The following is a 13,625-nucleotide window of genomic DNA, read 5'->3' as shown; positions in this document are numbered from 1 at the left end:
GTAATGGTCAGTGGTGAGGCCCAAGGACCAACGGGGCTAATCTAGTTGGACAGACCTTTACCCAAGAGCCAATCTAAATTTGCCTTGTTCAGAGACTACAGAGTCAGCATATTCCCTTGTTTTCATGGCTGATGAGTGGTAGCTGGTAGCTCGCCAGCCCACAGCTGACCACCACCGACACATGAGGGATCTCAGCTGAGACCAAGAGAACCACCCAGAGGGGCAGCTAAGTCCATCCCAAGTTGCCAACCCACAGGATCAAAAGCTAAATAAATAAACTCTTGTCTTAAACCACTAAGTGTTGGGGTGGTTTGTGATGTTGCAAAAGCTAACTGATAAGATTTCCCCAGAGGCTCTCACTTTCCTTTCCTTCACACCAGCCTGCACCCAACTGTGGCTGGCAGTCATGAAGATCTAAGCATTGCATCACAAAGGATGCCACGTGAGGGAAGACTGAGGGATGCGTCCAATCCCTCTCCACTGTTGAAATGACCATTTACAGGCATGGCCCCTTGACTGGCAGCCACCAGTGTTGTCTTGGTCTATGCCAGACCCAGTGTCATCAGGATGCCAGAGTGTGTCAGCCTCTCTGGGGATGAGGCTCTGAGCATTCCATTCTGGAATTGCAAAATGAAAACATGATTTGCAGTAAAGGGCGTCTTTTCCCCCTGCTAAACCAGATGCTTGATGACACATTAAAATATAAGGTTCCCCTTACTCGCAATTTCCATACCGTCCCTCTCTGCAGACAAGATGAGCAAAAACCGTGTTTCTTATTAAAACAAGCTGCTGTAACCCACAAAAACTCAGACATCAGTTTGAACCCCAAAGCTGAACTATGCTGTCATTTTTGGATATCAAATACAGTATCAACATCATGAAGAAGTGTGGGTTAAGGCAAGAGAGAGGGATGACAGAATGAAGGGGTGGGGAGGCTGTTCCAGTGCAAACAACATGGGAGAGATTTTGAGAGGGGGATAGTGTCAGTGCCAAATACACCAGAGCCAAAGAGATTATTCCTGATGACACACATGTCAGAGCAGAACTAAGAAACTGCAGATATTTGCCTCCCATATGACATCATAGGACTTCGCAAATGCAATCATCCGACCTCAGAAAGAGTTTTAGCTAACATCAGGCTACTTTATTATTTAAGTTACAAATAGCTTTTTAAAACCTGTTTCCCAGGCAAGCTTATTGAAAACAGAGTCTCATTCTGTTGCCAGGCAAGGGTGCGGTGGTGCAATCTCAGCTCACTGCAACCTCCGCCTCCTGGGTTCAAGCGATTCTCCTGCCTCAGCCTCCTGAGTAGCTGGGACTACAGGCGCGCACCCCCATGCCCAGCTAATTTTTGTGTTTTTAGTAGAGGTGGGGTTTCATCAAGTTGGCCAGGCTGGTCTCGATCTCTTGACCTTGTGATCTGCCTGCCTTGGTCTCCCAAAGTCCTGGGATTACAGGTGTGAGCCACTACGCCTGACCAATAACAACTATTATATAATTTTTAAATGTCCTTAATGAATAGTACTTTGTTAAGTACCATTTGGCCAGTTTATACTTCTCCCCAGCAAGAGCAAGAACAGAAGAACAACTTAATCATATTTGTATTTTGTGGGGGTTTTTTTTTGAGAGGGAGTCTCTCTCTGTCACCCAGGCTGGAATGCAGTGGCACGATCTCTGCTCACTGCAACCTCTGCCTCCCATATTTGACTGATTCTCCTGCCTCAGCCTCCCGAGTAGCTGAGATTACAGGGGTGCACCACCACACCCAGCTAATTTCATATTTGCTTGTTTTTAAGTTAGCTTTTGGGGTAACTGAAAATAATAGAGGCCTCCAGTTACCTGTCTCCCAATACTTCCTCCCAAAGTGATATAAAACAATGAGAAAGGAGAAATAAATGTACTCAAAAGGCAGACTTTCTATAACCTGAAGACAGAAAATAAAACAGAGAACTGTAATCACTTTTCAAAACTGTAAATTAAAAGAGGAAAGTCAGAAAATCCTGGATTTTTCTCATGGTCCTGTCCTCACCCTACAACCAGTGTTTGTAGAGAACAAAGGCAGACCCAGTTCCCTAGAAACAATTGGGAAGATACAGAGGGTGGCTAATGAAAGGGGCCTACATTGGTCTAGAATTATTGTCAGATGATTAAGTATACCCAAACATAGAAAATTCTTTAAAAAGTGTCTGAGCAGGTCACAGTAGGGACTATTACAAAAGAATTTCAAAGCACATGGAATGTAAAGGATAGGTACGGCCGGGCACGGTGGCTCATGCCTATAATCCCAGCACTTTGGGAGGCCTACATGGGTGGATCACCTGAGGTTGGGAGTTTGAGACCAGCCTGACCAACATGGAAAAACCCCGTCTCTACTAAAAGTACAAAATTAGCCATGCGTGGTGGCACATGCCTGTAATCCATGTGCTACTTGGGAGACTGAGCCAGGAGAATCGCTTGAACCGGCAGGCAGAGGTTGCGGTGAGCTGAGATTGCACCACTGCACTCCAGCCTGGGCAACAAGAGCAAAATTCTGTCTCAAAAATAATAATAATAATAATAATAACAAAGGGATAGACAGAATACAAAGGGCAGCCTTCAAAATGCATGCTTTCTGGGGGAAAAAAAAAAGCAGAAATGATAATAGGACTACCCAATGGCAACTGGGTGTTTGTCTTGGTCCATCTTCTATTCCTATAACAGAATACTACAGACTGGGCAATTTATAATACAAAGAAATGTATTTCTTACAGTTTTGGGGGCTGGGAAATCCAAGGTTAAGGAGCCACACATGGTGAGGGCCTTCTTGCTGTTGGGAGGACTCTCTGCAGAGTCCTGAGGTGGTCAGAGGCATCACATGGCAAGAGGCTAGAGTACGCCAAACTGGCTTTCATAAGAGGCCACTCTCTTGATAACTAACCCATTCCCATCATGACCCATTAATCTATTAATTCATGAGTGGATTAATTCATCTTCCTCCTATTAAAGGCCCCACTTCTCAATGTTGCCACATTGGAGATTAAATTTCAACAGGAGTTTTGAAAAGACAAACATTCAAACCACAGCAGTGTTAAATGGGGAAAAGAAAGAAAAAGACAAAAGTTAGAGTTCTATGAAAAGAAAAGAGCATCACAAAATAAAAGGACTCAGAAACCTTCTTGAATCTCACCCTAACGAACATGGCCTGTGTACAGACCAGGGGACTGCTAAACTAGGAATCCCGTAAAACACCTCAGTGCCATCAAAATGGACAAGAGGAAGGTCAACAAATCCACACGGAGCTTTTGAAAAACAGAACAAAACAACAAAAAAAGGAGATAATATTTTACACATACTACCTGAGGAAAATCTTCCTTACACCCTGAGACCAGCTATGAAGAGGAACAAAATTCTAACTCAGAAGAGTCAAACAGCATATAATACTCTCAAGTCTGCATTTGAGCATATATAAAATACCTTGAATCAGAAATTCAAACATGCGAATAGAAATGGGCAAAAAGCAAGGAGGAATAAAAAGATTGTTGATTGAACTCCAGAAAAAAATACAAGAAAAAGACAAAATTATCTCAGAAATAAATAAATCATAAGGCACCCAAGGGATAATAGATTTAAATGAAAATTTAATAAAAGGCATTTTAAAAATCAGGAAAGTGGCCAGGCACGGTGGCACACACCTGTAATCCCAGAACTTTGGGAGGCCGAGGTGGGCAGATCACCTGAGGTCAGGAGTTTGAGACCAGCCTGACCAACATGGAGAAACCCTGTCTCTACTTAATACAAAAATGAGCTGGGCATGGTGGCGCATGCCTGTAATCCCAGATACTCAGGAGGCTGAGGCAGGAGAATCACTGGAACCTGGGAGGCGGAGGTAGCAGTGAGCTGAGATCATGCCATTGCACTCCAGCCTGGGCAACAAGAGCAAAATTCCATCTCAAAAAAAAAAAAAAAAAAAAAAAAGTCAGGAAAGCAATGAAGAGGATAAGAAATGGCATAAAGAAATAAATAAAAAGGATCAGAGAGAAAGTAAGAAAATAGAAGACAGACAAAGAAGGAATTAGTTCTATTATTGGAGTGCCTGAAACAAAAACAAAACAATGGAACAGAGCTAAAATTTAAAATGTTTGATCTAAGAAAAAATTCTAGAAACAGGAAAATACCTGAATCTACATATTGAAAGGACTCACTAGATACCTGGGAAAATTAACTGAAAACAATAAATCCCAAAACAGTTACCAGTAAAACTATTAGATTTCAAAGACAATGATAAAAGCCCTCTAGACAAGAAGATCTAATAACTTACAAAACCAAAAGAATTAGAGTGGCATCCTATTTTTAAAAAATCAGTAAACAAAGCAAGATAACAATGAAACAGCATTAAACAAGAAAAAAAAACTCATGAACTAAAGTGTGAACCAAGGATTTTATATCCAGCCAAGCTGTTCTTCCTATATCAAGGCTAGAGAAAAACAATTTTCAACATACAGCAGGCCGGGTGCAGTAGCTTACACCTGTAATCCCAACACTTTGGGAGGCTGAGGGGGGCAGATCACCTGAGGTCCAGAGTTTGAGACCAGCCTGGCCAACATGGCTAAACAGCATCTCTACTAAAAGTACAAAAAATTAGCTGGGCGTGGTAGTGCATGCCTATAATCCCAGCTACCTGGGAGACTGAGGCAGGAGAATCGCTTGAACCCGGGAGGTGGAGGTTGCAGTGAGCCGAGGTCATGCCATTGCAATCCAGCCTGGGCAACAAAGCAAGACTCCATCTCAAAATAAAAAAAAAAAAATACAGTAACTTACTGAATTATAAACCCATCAGCTTCAGTCTTGAGAATCTACTAGATGATGTATTTCATCCAACCAAGTGATAACTGGGAAAACTTTAGTAAAACCACTGAGGATGAGGATTAAAAATAGGTAAATGTACATCTAAAACTCAATCTACTCTTAAATAAAAGGGGAAATACAAAAATACTCCAACACTATATACAGAAAATAATACACCATACTGCTATAGACTGAATGTTACACCCCCTGCCCCAGATTCTTATGTTGAAATCCCCAATGTGAAGGTATTTGGAGGTGGGCCATCTGAGAGGTGATTAGGTCAGGAGGGCTCCATCTTCATGAATGAGATTAGTGCCCTTGTAAGAAGAGACTTGGGAGAAATGGTCCCTTTATCATGTGAGGATACAGCAAGAAGGTGGCCATCTGCAAACCAAGAAGATAACCCTCAGCAGGGCCTTAGCCAGCACCTTCATCTTGGACTTCCCAGCCTCCAGAACTGTGAAAAATAAATTTATGTTGTTTAAGTCACCAGTCTATGATATTCTGTTATAGCAGCCTGGGCTGAATAAGACAATGACCTACAAACAAGAGGAAAAATAATCAATATAAGTAGATGCAAAGATGACCCAGAGCGTGGAATTAGCAAAGACTCAACACAGCTCTTATAACCATAACATAAATAATCTACTGGAAAAGGTAGATATAATAGTGGAAGACATAGGAAATGTCTGGAGGATGTATATGGTGGAGGATATAGGAAGAATATGGAAACTCTGGGGGGAAATGGAAAAGTGCCTTAAGAGACACATCAACCAAAAGCAACTTGTGAAACTCATTTGGATCCTGATTTAAATAAATCAAAAGTTTTTTTTTTTTTTTTTTTTTTTTTTTTTGAGACGGAGTCTCACTCTGTCGCCCAGGCTGGAGTGCAGTGGCGCGATCTCGGCTCACTGCAAGCTCCGCCTCCTGGGCCCACGCCATTCTCCCGCCTCAGCCTCCAAGTAGCTGGGACTACAGGCGCCCGCCACCTCGCCCGGCTAGTTTTTTGTATTTTTAGTAGAGACGGGGTTTCACCGTGTTAGCCAGGATGGTCTCGATCTCCTGACCTCGTGATCCACCCGCCTCGGCCTCCCAAAGTGCTGGGATTACAGGCTTGAGCCACCGCGCCTGGCCAAAAGTTTTAAAAATGAGACAACCAGGGATATTTGAACACTGACACAATTTTTATTATTAAGTAATTATTTATTTTTTGTATGATAAGGATACTGTGGTTATACGCTTACAAAAAGAGTCCTAATTTTTTAGAGATATGATATGGTTTGGCTCTGTCCCCACCCAATTCTCATCTTGAAATCTTGAATTGTAGCTCCCATATTTCTTTTCTTTTCTTTTTTTTTTTTTTTTTTTTTTTTTTTTTTTTTTTTGAGATGGGGTCTCACTCTGTCACCCAGGCTAGAGTGCAGTGGTACAATTTTGGCTCACTGCAACCTCTGCCTCCCGGGTTCAACTGAATCTCCTGCTTCAGCCTCCCAAGTATCTGGGACTGCAGGCGCACACCACCATGCTTGGCTAATTTTTTGTATTTTTAGTAGAGATGGAGTTTCACCGTGTTAGCCAGGATGGTCTTGATCTCCTGACCTCATGATCCACCTGCCTTGGCCTCCCAAAGTACTGGGATTACAGGCGTGAACTACCATGCCTGGTCCAGCTCCCATAATTCTAATGTGTCATGGGAGGGACCCAATGGGAGGTAACTGAATCATGAGGATGGGTCTTTCCCATGCTGTTCTTGTGATAGTGAATAAGTCTCAAGAGATCTGATGTTTTTATAAAAGGGAGTTTCCCTATACAAGCTCTCTTGCCTGCCACCATGTAAGACATGAGTTTGCTCCTCATTCGCCTTCTGCCATGATTGTGAGGCCTCCCCAGCCATGTGAAACTGTAGGCCAATTAAACCTCTTTCATTTATAAATTACCCAGTCTCAGGCGTGTCTTTATTAGCAGTGTGAGAACAAACTAATATAAAATACATGCTTAACTGATTAAACAATGGGATTATTTGTTTTAAAACAATCCAACAGTGCCGGGCACAGTGACTCATGCCTGTAATCCCAGCACTTTGGGAGGCCAAGGCAGGCAGATCACCTGAGGTAAAGAGTTCAGGACCAGCCTGGCCAACATGGTGAAACCCTGTCTCTACTAAAAATACAAAAATTAGCTGGGCATGGTGGCGCATGCCTGTAATCCCAGCTACTCGGGAGGCTGAGGAAGGAGAATTTCTTGAACCCAGGAGGCGGAGGTTGCAGTAAGCCAAGATCGCACCACTGCACTCCAGCCTGAGCAACAGAGCAACAGAGTGAGAGTGAGACTGTCTGGAAAAAAAAAAAATCCAACAGTGGAGGGAGGAAGGCAGATGTTAGTGGGAAGGAGGATAATAAATGAAATAAGATCAACCATTGTAGACAATTGTTGAAACCAGTAGTGGGTACATAAGGATGCTTATAATGTTCTCTCTACTTTTGTATATACTTGAAAAGTCCCTAATAAAATATTAAGAAAGAAAAGGAGACAGGGTGGGAGGGAGGAAAAGAAATGCTTCCTTCCTCATTTGTGACTAGGGCCCACTCCAGTTCCTAAGCCAATCCTGGCTGAGTCAATCTCAGGCATCGAGCAATCTGCCAGTAATTCAGGCTACTAAAGTAAGCTAGTTTTGATTTGCATTTTCTAAACTGAATTTCCCCATTGCACTTCAGACATGAGACCTGGTGTCTCCAACAGAACTCTAAATCCGAGTGCTGCATCCCAAGTCTTCACTCAGCCCTTCTCTTGCATCTGTACTGGTTTGATCCTAGGACCACGTGTCTGACCACTACTCTTGGCTCCTAGACCTTGGGTCTGCAGACTGATCTTGCCACAGATGAACATATCTTCTAAAGGTTCACTTCCTGAACTCCTGGGATCTATCCATCTGACCGAAACTCAGGAAGGAGTGACCGATTGCCCTCAGGCATTGTTTTTCCTCTATTTAATCGCTGCTTCTCCAAGATTGACATCGGTGTCTGTAGAGGGTCATTTTCCTCCACACCTGTTGGGCCAAGACATGTCAACCCAAGTCTCTCTGTTTATGCCAAATGAAGAGGAGGCATGTGCCAAAGCATTGACAGTCCTGGGGCAGTAAAGCAGGCTGGTGTTGGGTAAAGAGAGGCACGCTGACAAACGCCAAATAGGGAAACTTCTACCAGACCCCGCAAACAGTAATATCACCAAGTGCTTTTCAAAGACTTGGAACACATGTGGCGATGAGCTTGTGACCAAGTGGGATTCAAGCGTTGCTTGTCTCATCTGTTTGCTATGAAACATGAGATGCAAAAGCACTTTGTCAGATTCTAACTTCAACCTTATGACCAGTTTCAGCAAAAGGATATTCAGAGGAGTGGTTTTTCTGAATGACCAAAAGTGAATACAAAGCTGTGCTTTTTAAGCTCAGGGAGCCAGCTGCAAAATTATGTCTCCTCAAAAAGAAAATCTTGGTCCCACTTAGAAATGACCACTCCAATCACGAGGTCAGGAGATCGAGACCATCCTGGCCAACATGGTGAAACCCTGTCTCTACTAAAATACAAAAAATTAGCTGGACATGGTGGCGCACGCCAGTAGTCCCAGCTGCTTGGGAGGCTGAGGCAGGAGAATTGCTTGAACCCGGGAGGTGGAGCTTGCAGTAAGCTGAGATGGTACCACTGCACTCCAGCCTGGGTGACAGAGCAAGATTCTGCCTCAAAAAAAAAAAAAAAAGAAAAGAAAAGAAAAAAGAAATGGCCACTCCAGCTTCCCATACATTTGTACTTTTCCAGGTCCTTTCACATTTAACTGAGCACAAGCAGAGAGAAATAAGAAATACATGTTTCAGGTCGAAGTCTTGCAACTCAGGATTTAATATGCAGTAAAGGCAGCTACTCAGAGGAGGTCAGACCTTGGTAGGGCTTGGATATTTCTTTGGAGCCCCAGGACAGTGAGACACAACCAATTTCAGTCATTCCTGAACTTTATACTGATGAAAGTGGCTTTGGTTGCATAAAGTCAGCCAGTGTTGCTGGATTTAATCTCTTTCCAATTCTTTGGCACCCGATCTGGCACAGAGCTCTGCTGAGGCTGTTCCCTGACTTGAGTGTGGAGCAGAATTTCCCCTTTTTAGGTCACAAACTCAGAGTAGTCACTCATCACAGCGACTCTCTCCACTGTGTCGATTTTAAACACCTTCATTAACAACACTTATGAAACGTTGGCAAGGTGGTGGCTATCTTGAGTTGCTCCTGATATCCATGACATATCACAAGATAGAATCATGGGAACAAACTTGCCCCTGCAGACTAGGATGATAAAAACACAGTGATATCCATGTCTTGTAAACACAGCTGAATTAAAAACCCTAGGACGAGGGTCACAGTGGATTATCCAGAGATCTGCTAAGGGTGAGTACAGGCCCCCAGAAAGGAGTCTTCCTTTTTTTTATTTTTATTTTTATTTTATTTTTTGAGACGTAGTCTCTCTGTGTCACCCAGGCTGGAGTGCAGTGGCATGATCTCAGTTCACTGCAACTTCCGTCTCCTGGGTTCAAGCAATTCTCCTCCCTCAGCCTCCTGAGTAGCTGGGACTACAGGCACCCGCTACCATGCCCAGCTATTTTTTTTTTTTTGTATTTTTAGTAGGGACGGGTTTCACCATATTGGCCAGGATGGTCTCAAACTCCTGACCTTGTGATCCACCTGTCTTTGCCTCCCAAAGTGCTAGGATTACAGGAGTGAGCCACCATGCCCGGTCGACGAGCCTTCCTTGTCAGTTTCTTAAGCAGTGTCTGGCTGCTCCCTTGCTTCCACCGCCTGAAGTCTTGGTCCTCATGGCTTCCTTTGGGGGTGGTGGGATGGGACCTCTTGTGCTGAGATGGACAAATCTCCCCTAGGCTGGTGGCCTTCTCGGGGTTCAGAGCATTGGATCGGGATGGCATCAGAGTGAGTTTGGTTTTCTACTGGCTAATGCTCCAAGTGTACACAACTGTATTTTCCCTGGCTCTCCCTCCCCCTATTAGCCAGCAGAGCTGTCCCCTACCCCAACATGTCCCTGGCTGTTAAGTATGTGCCCTTGCATGCAGTTAGAAACACTGTCGTCACCCTCAGCATTCATTTCTCTGCTCCCATGACAGCACACACTTGAGCAGCCACTTTGGAGGGCCTGCCTTTGTTCTTTTCTCTGAAAACCTCTCATTCCTCAACCCTCCCAACATCCCCCATCTCCCTCCTGTCTGAGTGGTCCTGGCCTACCACATCAACCAACCTCTTAGACTCTGCTAATTTGATTAAGGGTAGATTCTGGCTTATGTGGGGACAATCAGATTTTCTCTCTAGATATTTGATAAGGAAGACCATCAAAGGAGACCACTCATCACCAGGCAATGAGGAATGGGGGCCAGGACCAGTGATAGAGAAGCCCAGAGTCTGTGCATGCTGGACTTAGGGAGAGGCAGGAGTGGGAGCCCAACAGAGGAGACCCATCCACCCTCAGACCAGAATGAAGCCAGTGGTTGCTGAGAAGCAGGGGTGAGAAGTTGCTGCAGCCCAGAACTATGTCTGCTCAACAAATGCCCCTTTTTGGGTGGGTTTCTATTTCTTGCAACCAAATGTGCCCCGATTGAAAGCGAACTCAAAAGCTGCCCATGATGCCCAGATGCTGGCCTCATCTCTGTCCTCATCCTCTTTCAACCTGTCTGCAGCATCTGAGACCGTCCCCCTAACTCCCTCCTCCAGCCTCTTTCCACCTAAGGCTTTTCTAATGAGGTGCCGCAAAATCCCACTCTTTCTCCTTCTCCAGTTCCTCCTCCCACCTTCTCAGTAAAGTCAACCAGGAGCTCCCGGATTTGGTGTTCTAGCCTGGTCTTCTCCTTGGAGAGTCCATTGATTCCCATGGCTTTCTCTACTGAGTCCAGGGAAAAGGCTCTAAACCTAAAGCACCTGCCCTGACGTCTCACGCCTGCACCAACTGTCTACTTAGATGACTCAGCCTCTTGAAATGTCCACTCAACATCTTCCCCTCAAGCCAATCCCTCTCTTGCCTTGCCCATCGGATTTAGAGGACCTCATTCTTTCAGTCATGTAGCCTGGGACCACTGTGATCATTCATGGTGACTGCCTGCTTAGCATCACTTAGTAAGTGTTCGCTGAATGAAATGAAGAAATGAATAGTGTATTTTTCCCTCTGTTTCATTCCTCTTCTGTCTCACTGATAGAGTTTGGAGGTTTGTCTCCTCTAAATCTCATTTTGAAATGTGATCCCCAGCACTGGAAGTGGGGCCTGGTGGGAGGTCATGGGGGTGGAGCCCTCATGAATGGTTTGGTGCCTGCCTTGTAGGAAGGAGTGGCTTCTCACTCTATTAGTTCACATGACAGCTGGTAGTTGTTTTTTTTTTTTTTTTTTTTTTTTTTTTGAGGCGGAGTCTCACTCTGTCGCCCAGGCTGGAGTGCAGTGGCCGGATCTCAGCTCACTGCAAGCTCCGCCTCCCGGGTTTACGCCATTCTCCTGCCTCAGCCTCCCGAGTAGCGAGGACTACAGGCGCCCGCCACCTCGCCCGGCTAGTTTTTTGTGTTTTTAGTAGAGACGGGGTTTCACCGTGTTAGCCAGGATGGTCTCGATCTCCTGACCTCGTGATCCACCCGTCTCAGCCTCCCAAAGTGCTGGGATTACAGGCTCGAGCCACCGCGCCCGGCGACAGCTGGTAGTTTAAAAGGGCCTGGAGGCCAGGTGAGGTGGTTCTCTCCTGTAATCCCGGCACTTTGGGAGGTTGAGGCAGGAGGATCGCTTGAGCTCAGGAGTTCCATACCAGCCTGAACAACACAGCAAGACCCAGTCTCTCTACAAAAAATAAAATCAGCCAGGTGTGGTGGTGCATGCATGTGGTCCCAGCTACTCGGGGGGCTGAGGTGGGAGGAGCGCTTCAGTCCAGGAAGTTGAGCTACACTGAACCACTGCACTCCAGCTTGGGTAACAGAGCAAGATCCTATCTCAAATAAAAAATAAAAAATAAAAAGGGCCTGGCAGCCAGGTGCAGTGGCTCATGCCTGTAATCCCAACACTTTGGGAGGCCAAGGTAGGCAGATCACGAGGTCAGGAGTTCAGGTCACGAGGTCAGGAGACCAGCCTGGCCAACATGGTGAAATCCCGTCTCTACCAAAAATACAGCGCCACTGCACTCCAGCCTGGCGACAGAGCGAGACTCTGTCTCAATACACAAAAAAGAAAAGAGCCTGGCATCTCTCTTGCTCTGTCTCTTGCCATGTGACATGCCTGCTTCCCCTTGGCCTTCCACCATGAGTAAAAGCTTCCTGAGACTGCAGCAGACGCCAAGTGGGCGCTAGTGCCAAGCCTGTACAGCCTGCAGAACCAGGAGCCAAAAAAATCTCTTTTCTTTATAAACTACTCAGTCTCAGGTGTTCCTTTATAGCAATGCAAAAACAGACTAATACACTCTCCATGCCACTAGAACTGGGAGGAGTTTTGCCCCCTGTATACACACCTAAGCAGATATGACACAATAGATTATACGTGGTGTCAGTGGGATAAAGGATTTTGGTCAGGGTGTTTCTGTTTTATGGTACAGGGTATGAAACAGTACATACACACACTTCTGTGTTTAACTGAACTGCAGGATTCTCTCATGAGGCTTAGAATTCTGCCTAACTTTGGCTTTAACCTGATGATTCAGTTATAACTGACACCAAGTCAAACTCAGAAACACAGCGTCTGTCAAGATCACACAGTGGCTCGAGTTGGCAGGCACACCACCAGAAGCGAGCCTGGAAAGGCACTTGTGGGAGTCTAGAGAAATACCTGTGCAAACATGTCAAGGTCAACACAATACGAGCTTTCAAATGACTTTCTCCCATAAAGTTCTACAAACCCTCAGGGCCTTCGGGGTTCTCTCTGAAGTCATCGTTCTGCAGAATCACAAACATTTGAAACGGAAATTTGTGATGGGCAGAATCACAACAGAGGCCAGAAGAAATTCCAGTAATCATCTAGCCCAACTCCTTATTTCACAAATTAAGAGACCAAGGTCTAGATTAATGGGACCATAGTCTATCAAAAGGAACCAGTGACGTATTAGAAAAAGTACAGTTCATTTGGCTTCAGAAACAAGGAGTGGAGAGGCACAGATGTGCCTTTAATTTCACTCTATAAGGAAAAGCAAGCAAGCAATGCTTTCATCCCTCTAATCTCAGTAGTCAAACCGGTTTAAAGCCACAGGTTGCTCAAAGGAAGAAGCCCTCAGTCTGAGACTCACTCACCCAGTATCCCCCCAGCATGGAGAGAAGGAGGAGAGAAGCAGGAGAAGGCCCTCTCTTCCGGAGGCTCCTTTTCAGCACTGCCCTCCACCAGCGGTCTGTCTTCCCCAGGATCACATGGAGTTGTTCTATAAATGTGCATTGGCTTAAGGCTGGGAACGCGGGCCTGGGAGGCAGCGGCGTGTAAGCAATCTGACCCGGGCCAGGCAGCAGCTTTCCAGAAGGCTCTGCAGCCTAGAGGGAGAGGGTAACAAGGAGCAGGGAGCCTGCAGGTACCGCCAGCCTCCAGCTCTCTGTGCTTCTCACTACACATTTATTTGGGATCCGAAGCCAGTGTCAACTAGCTTGGGCTGCAATTTGCTTTATTTGACTTATGTTTGGCTGGGACAAACCACTTTTCAAAACAAAGCAGTTGTAAAAGAAGAAAAAAACAAGCCATAACATTAGCAGTGCTGCCGGACGTGGTGGCTCACGCCTGTACTCCCAGCACTTTGGGAGGCTGAGGCAGGA

The sequence above is a fragment of the Chlorocebus sabaeus genome, chromosome 9, assembly GCF_047675955.1.
Source record: "Chlorocebus sabaeus isolate Y175 chromosome 9, mChlSab1.0.hap1, whole genome shotgun sequence".
NCBI lineage: Eukaryota > Metazoa > Chordata > Mammalia > Primates > Cercopithecidae > Chlorocebus > Chlorocebus sabaeus.
This window is presented reverse-complemented; position numbering follows the sequence as displayed.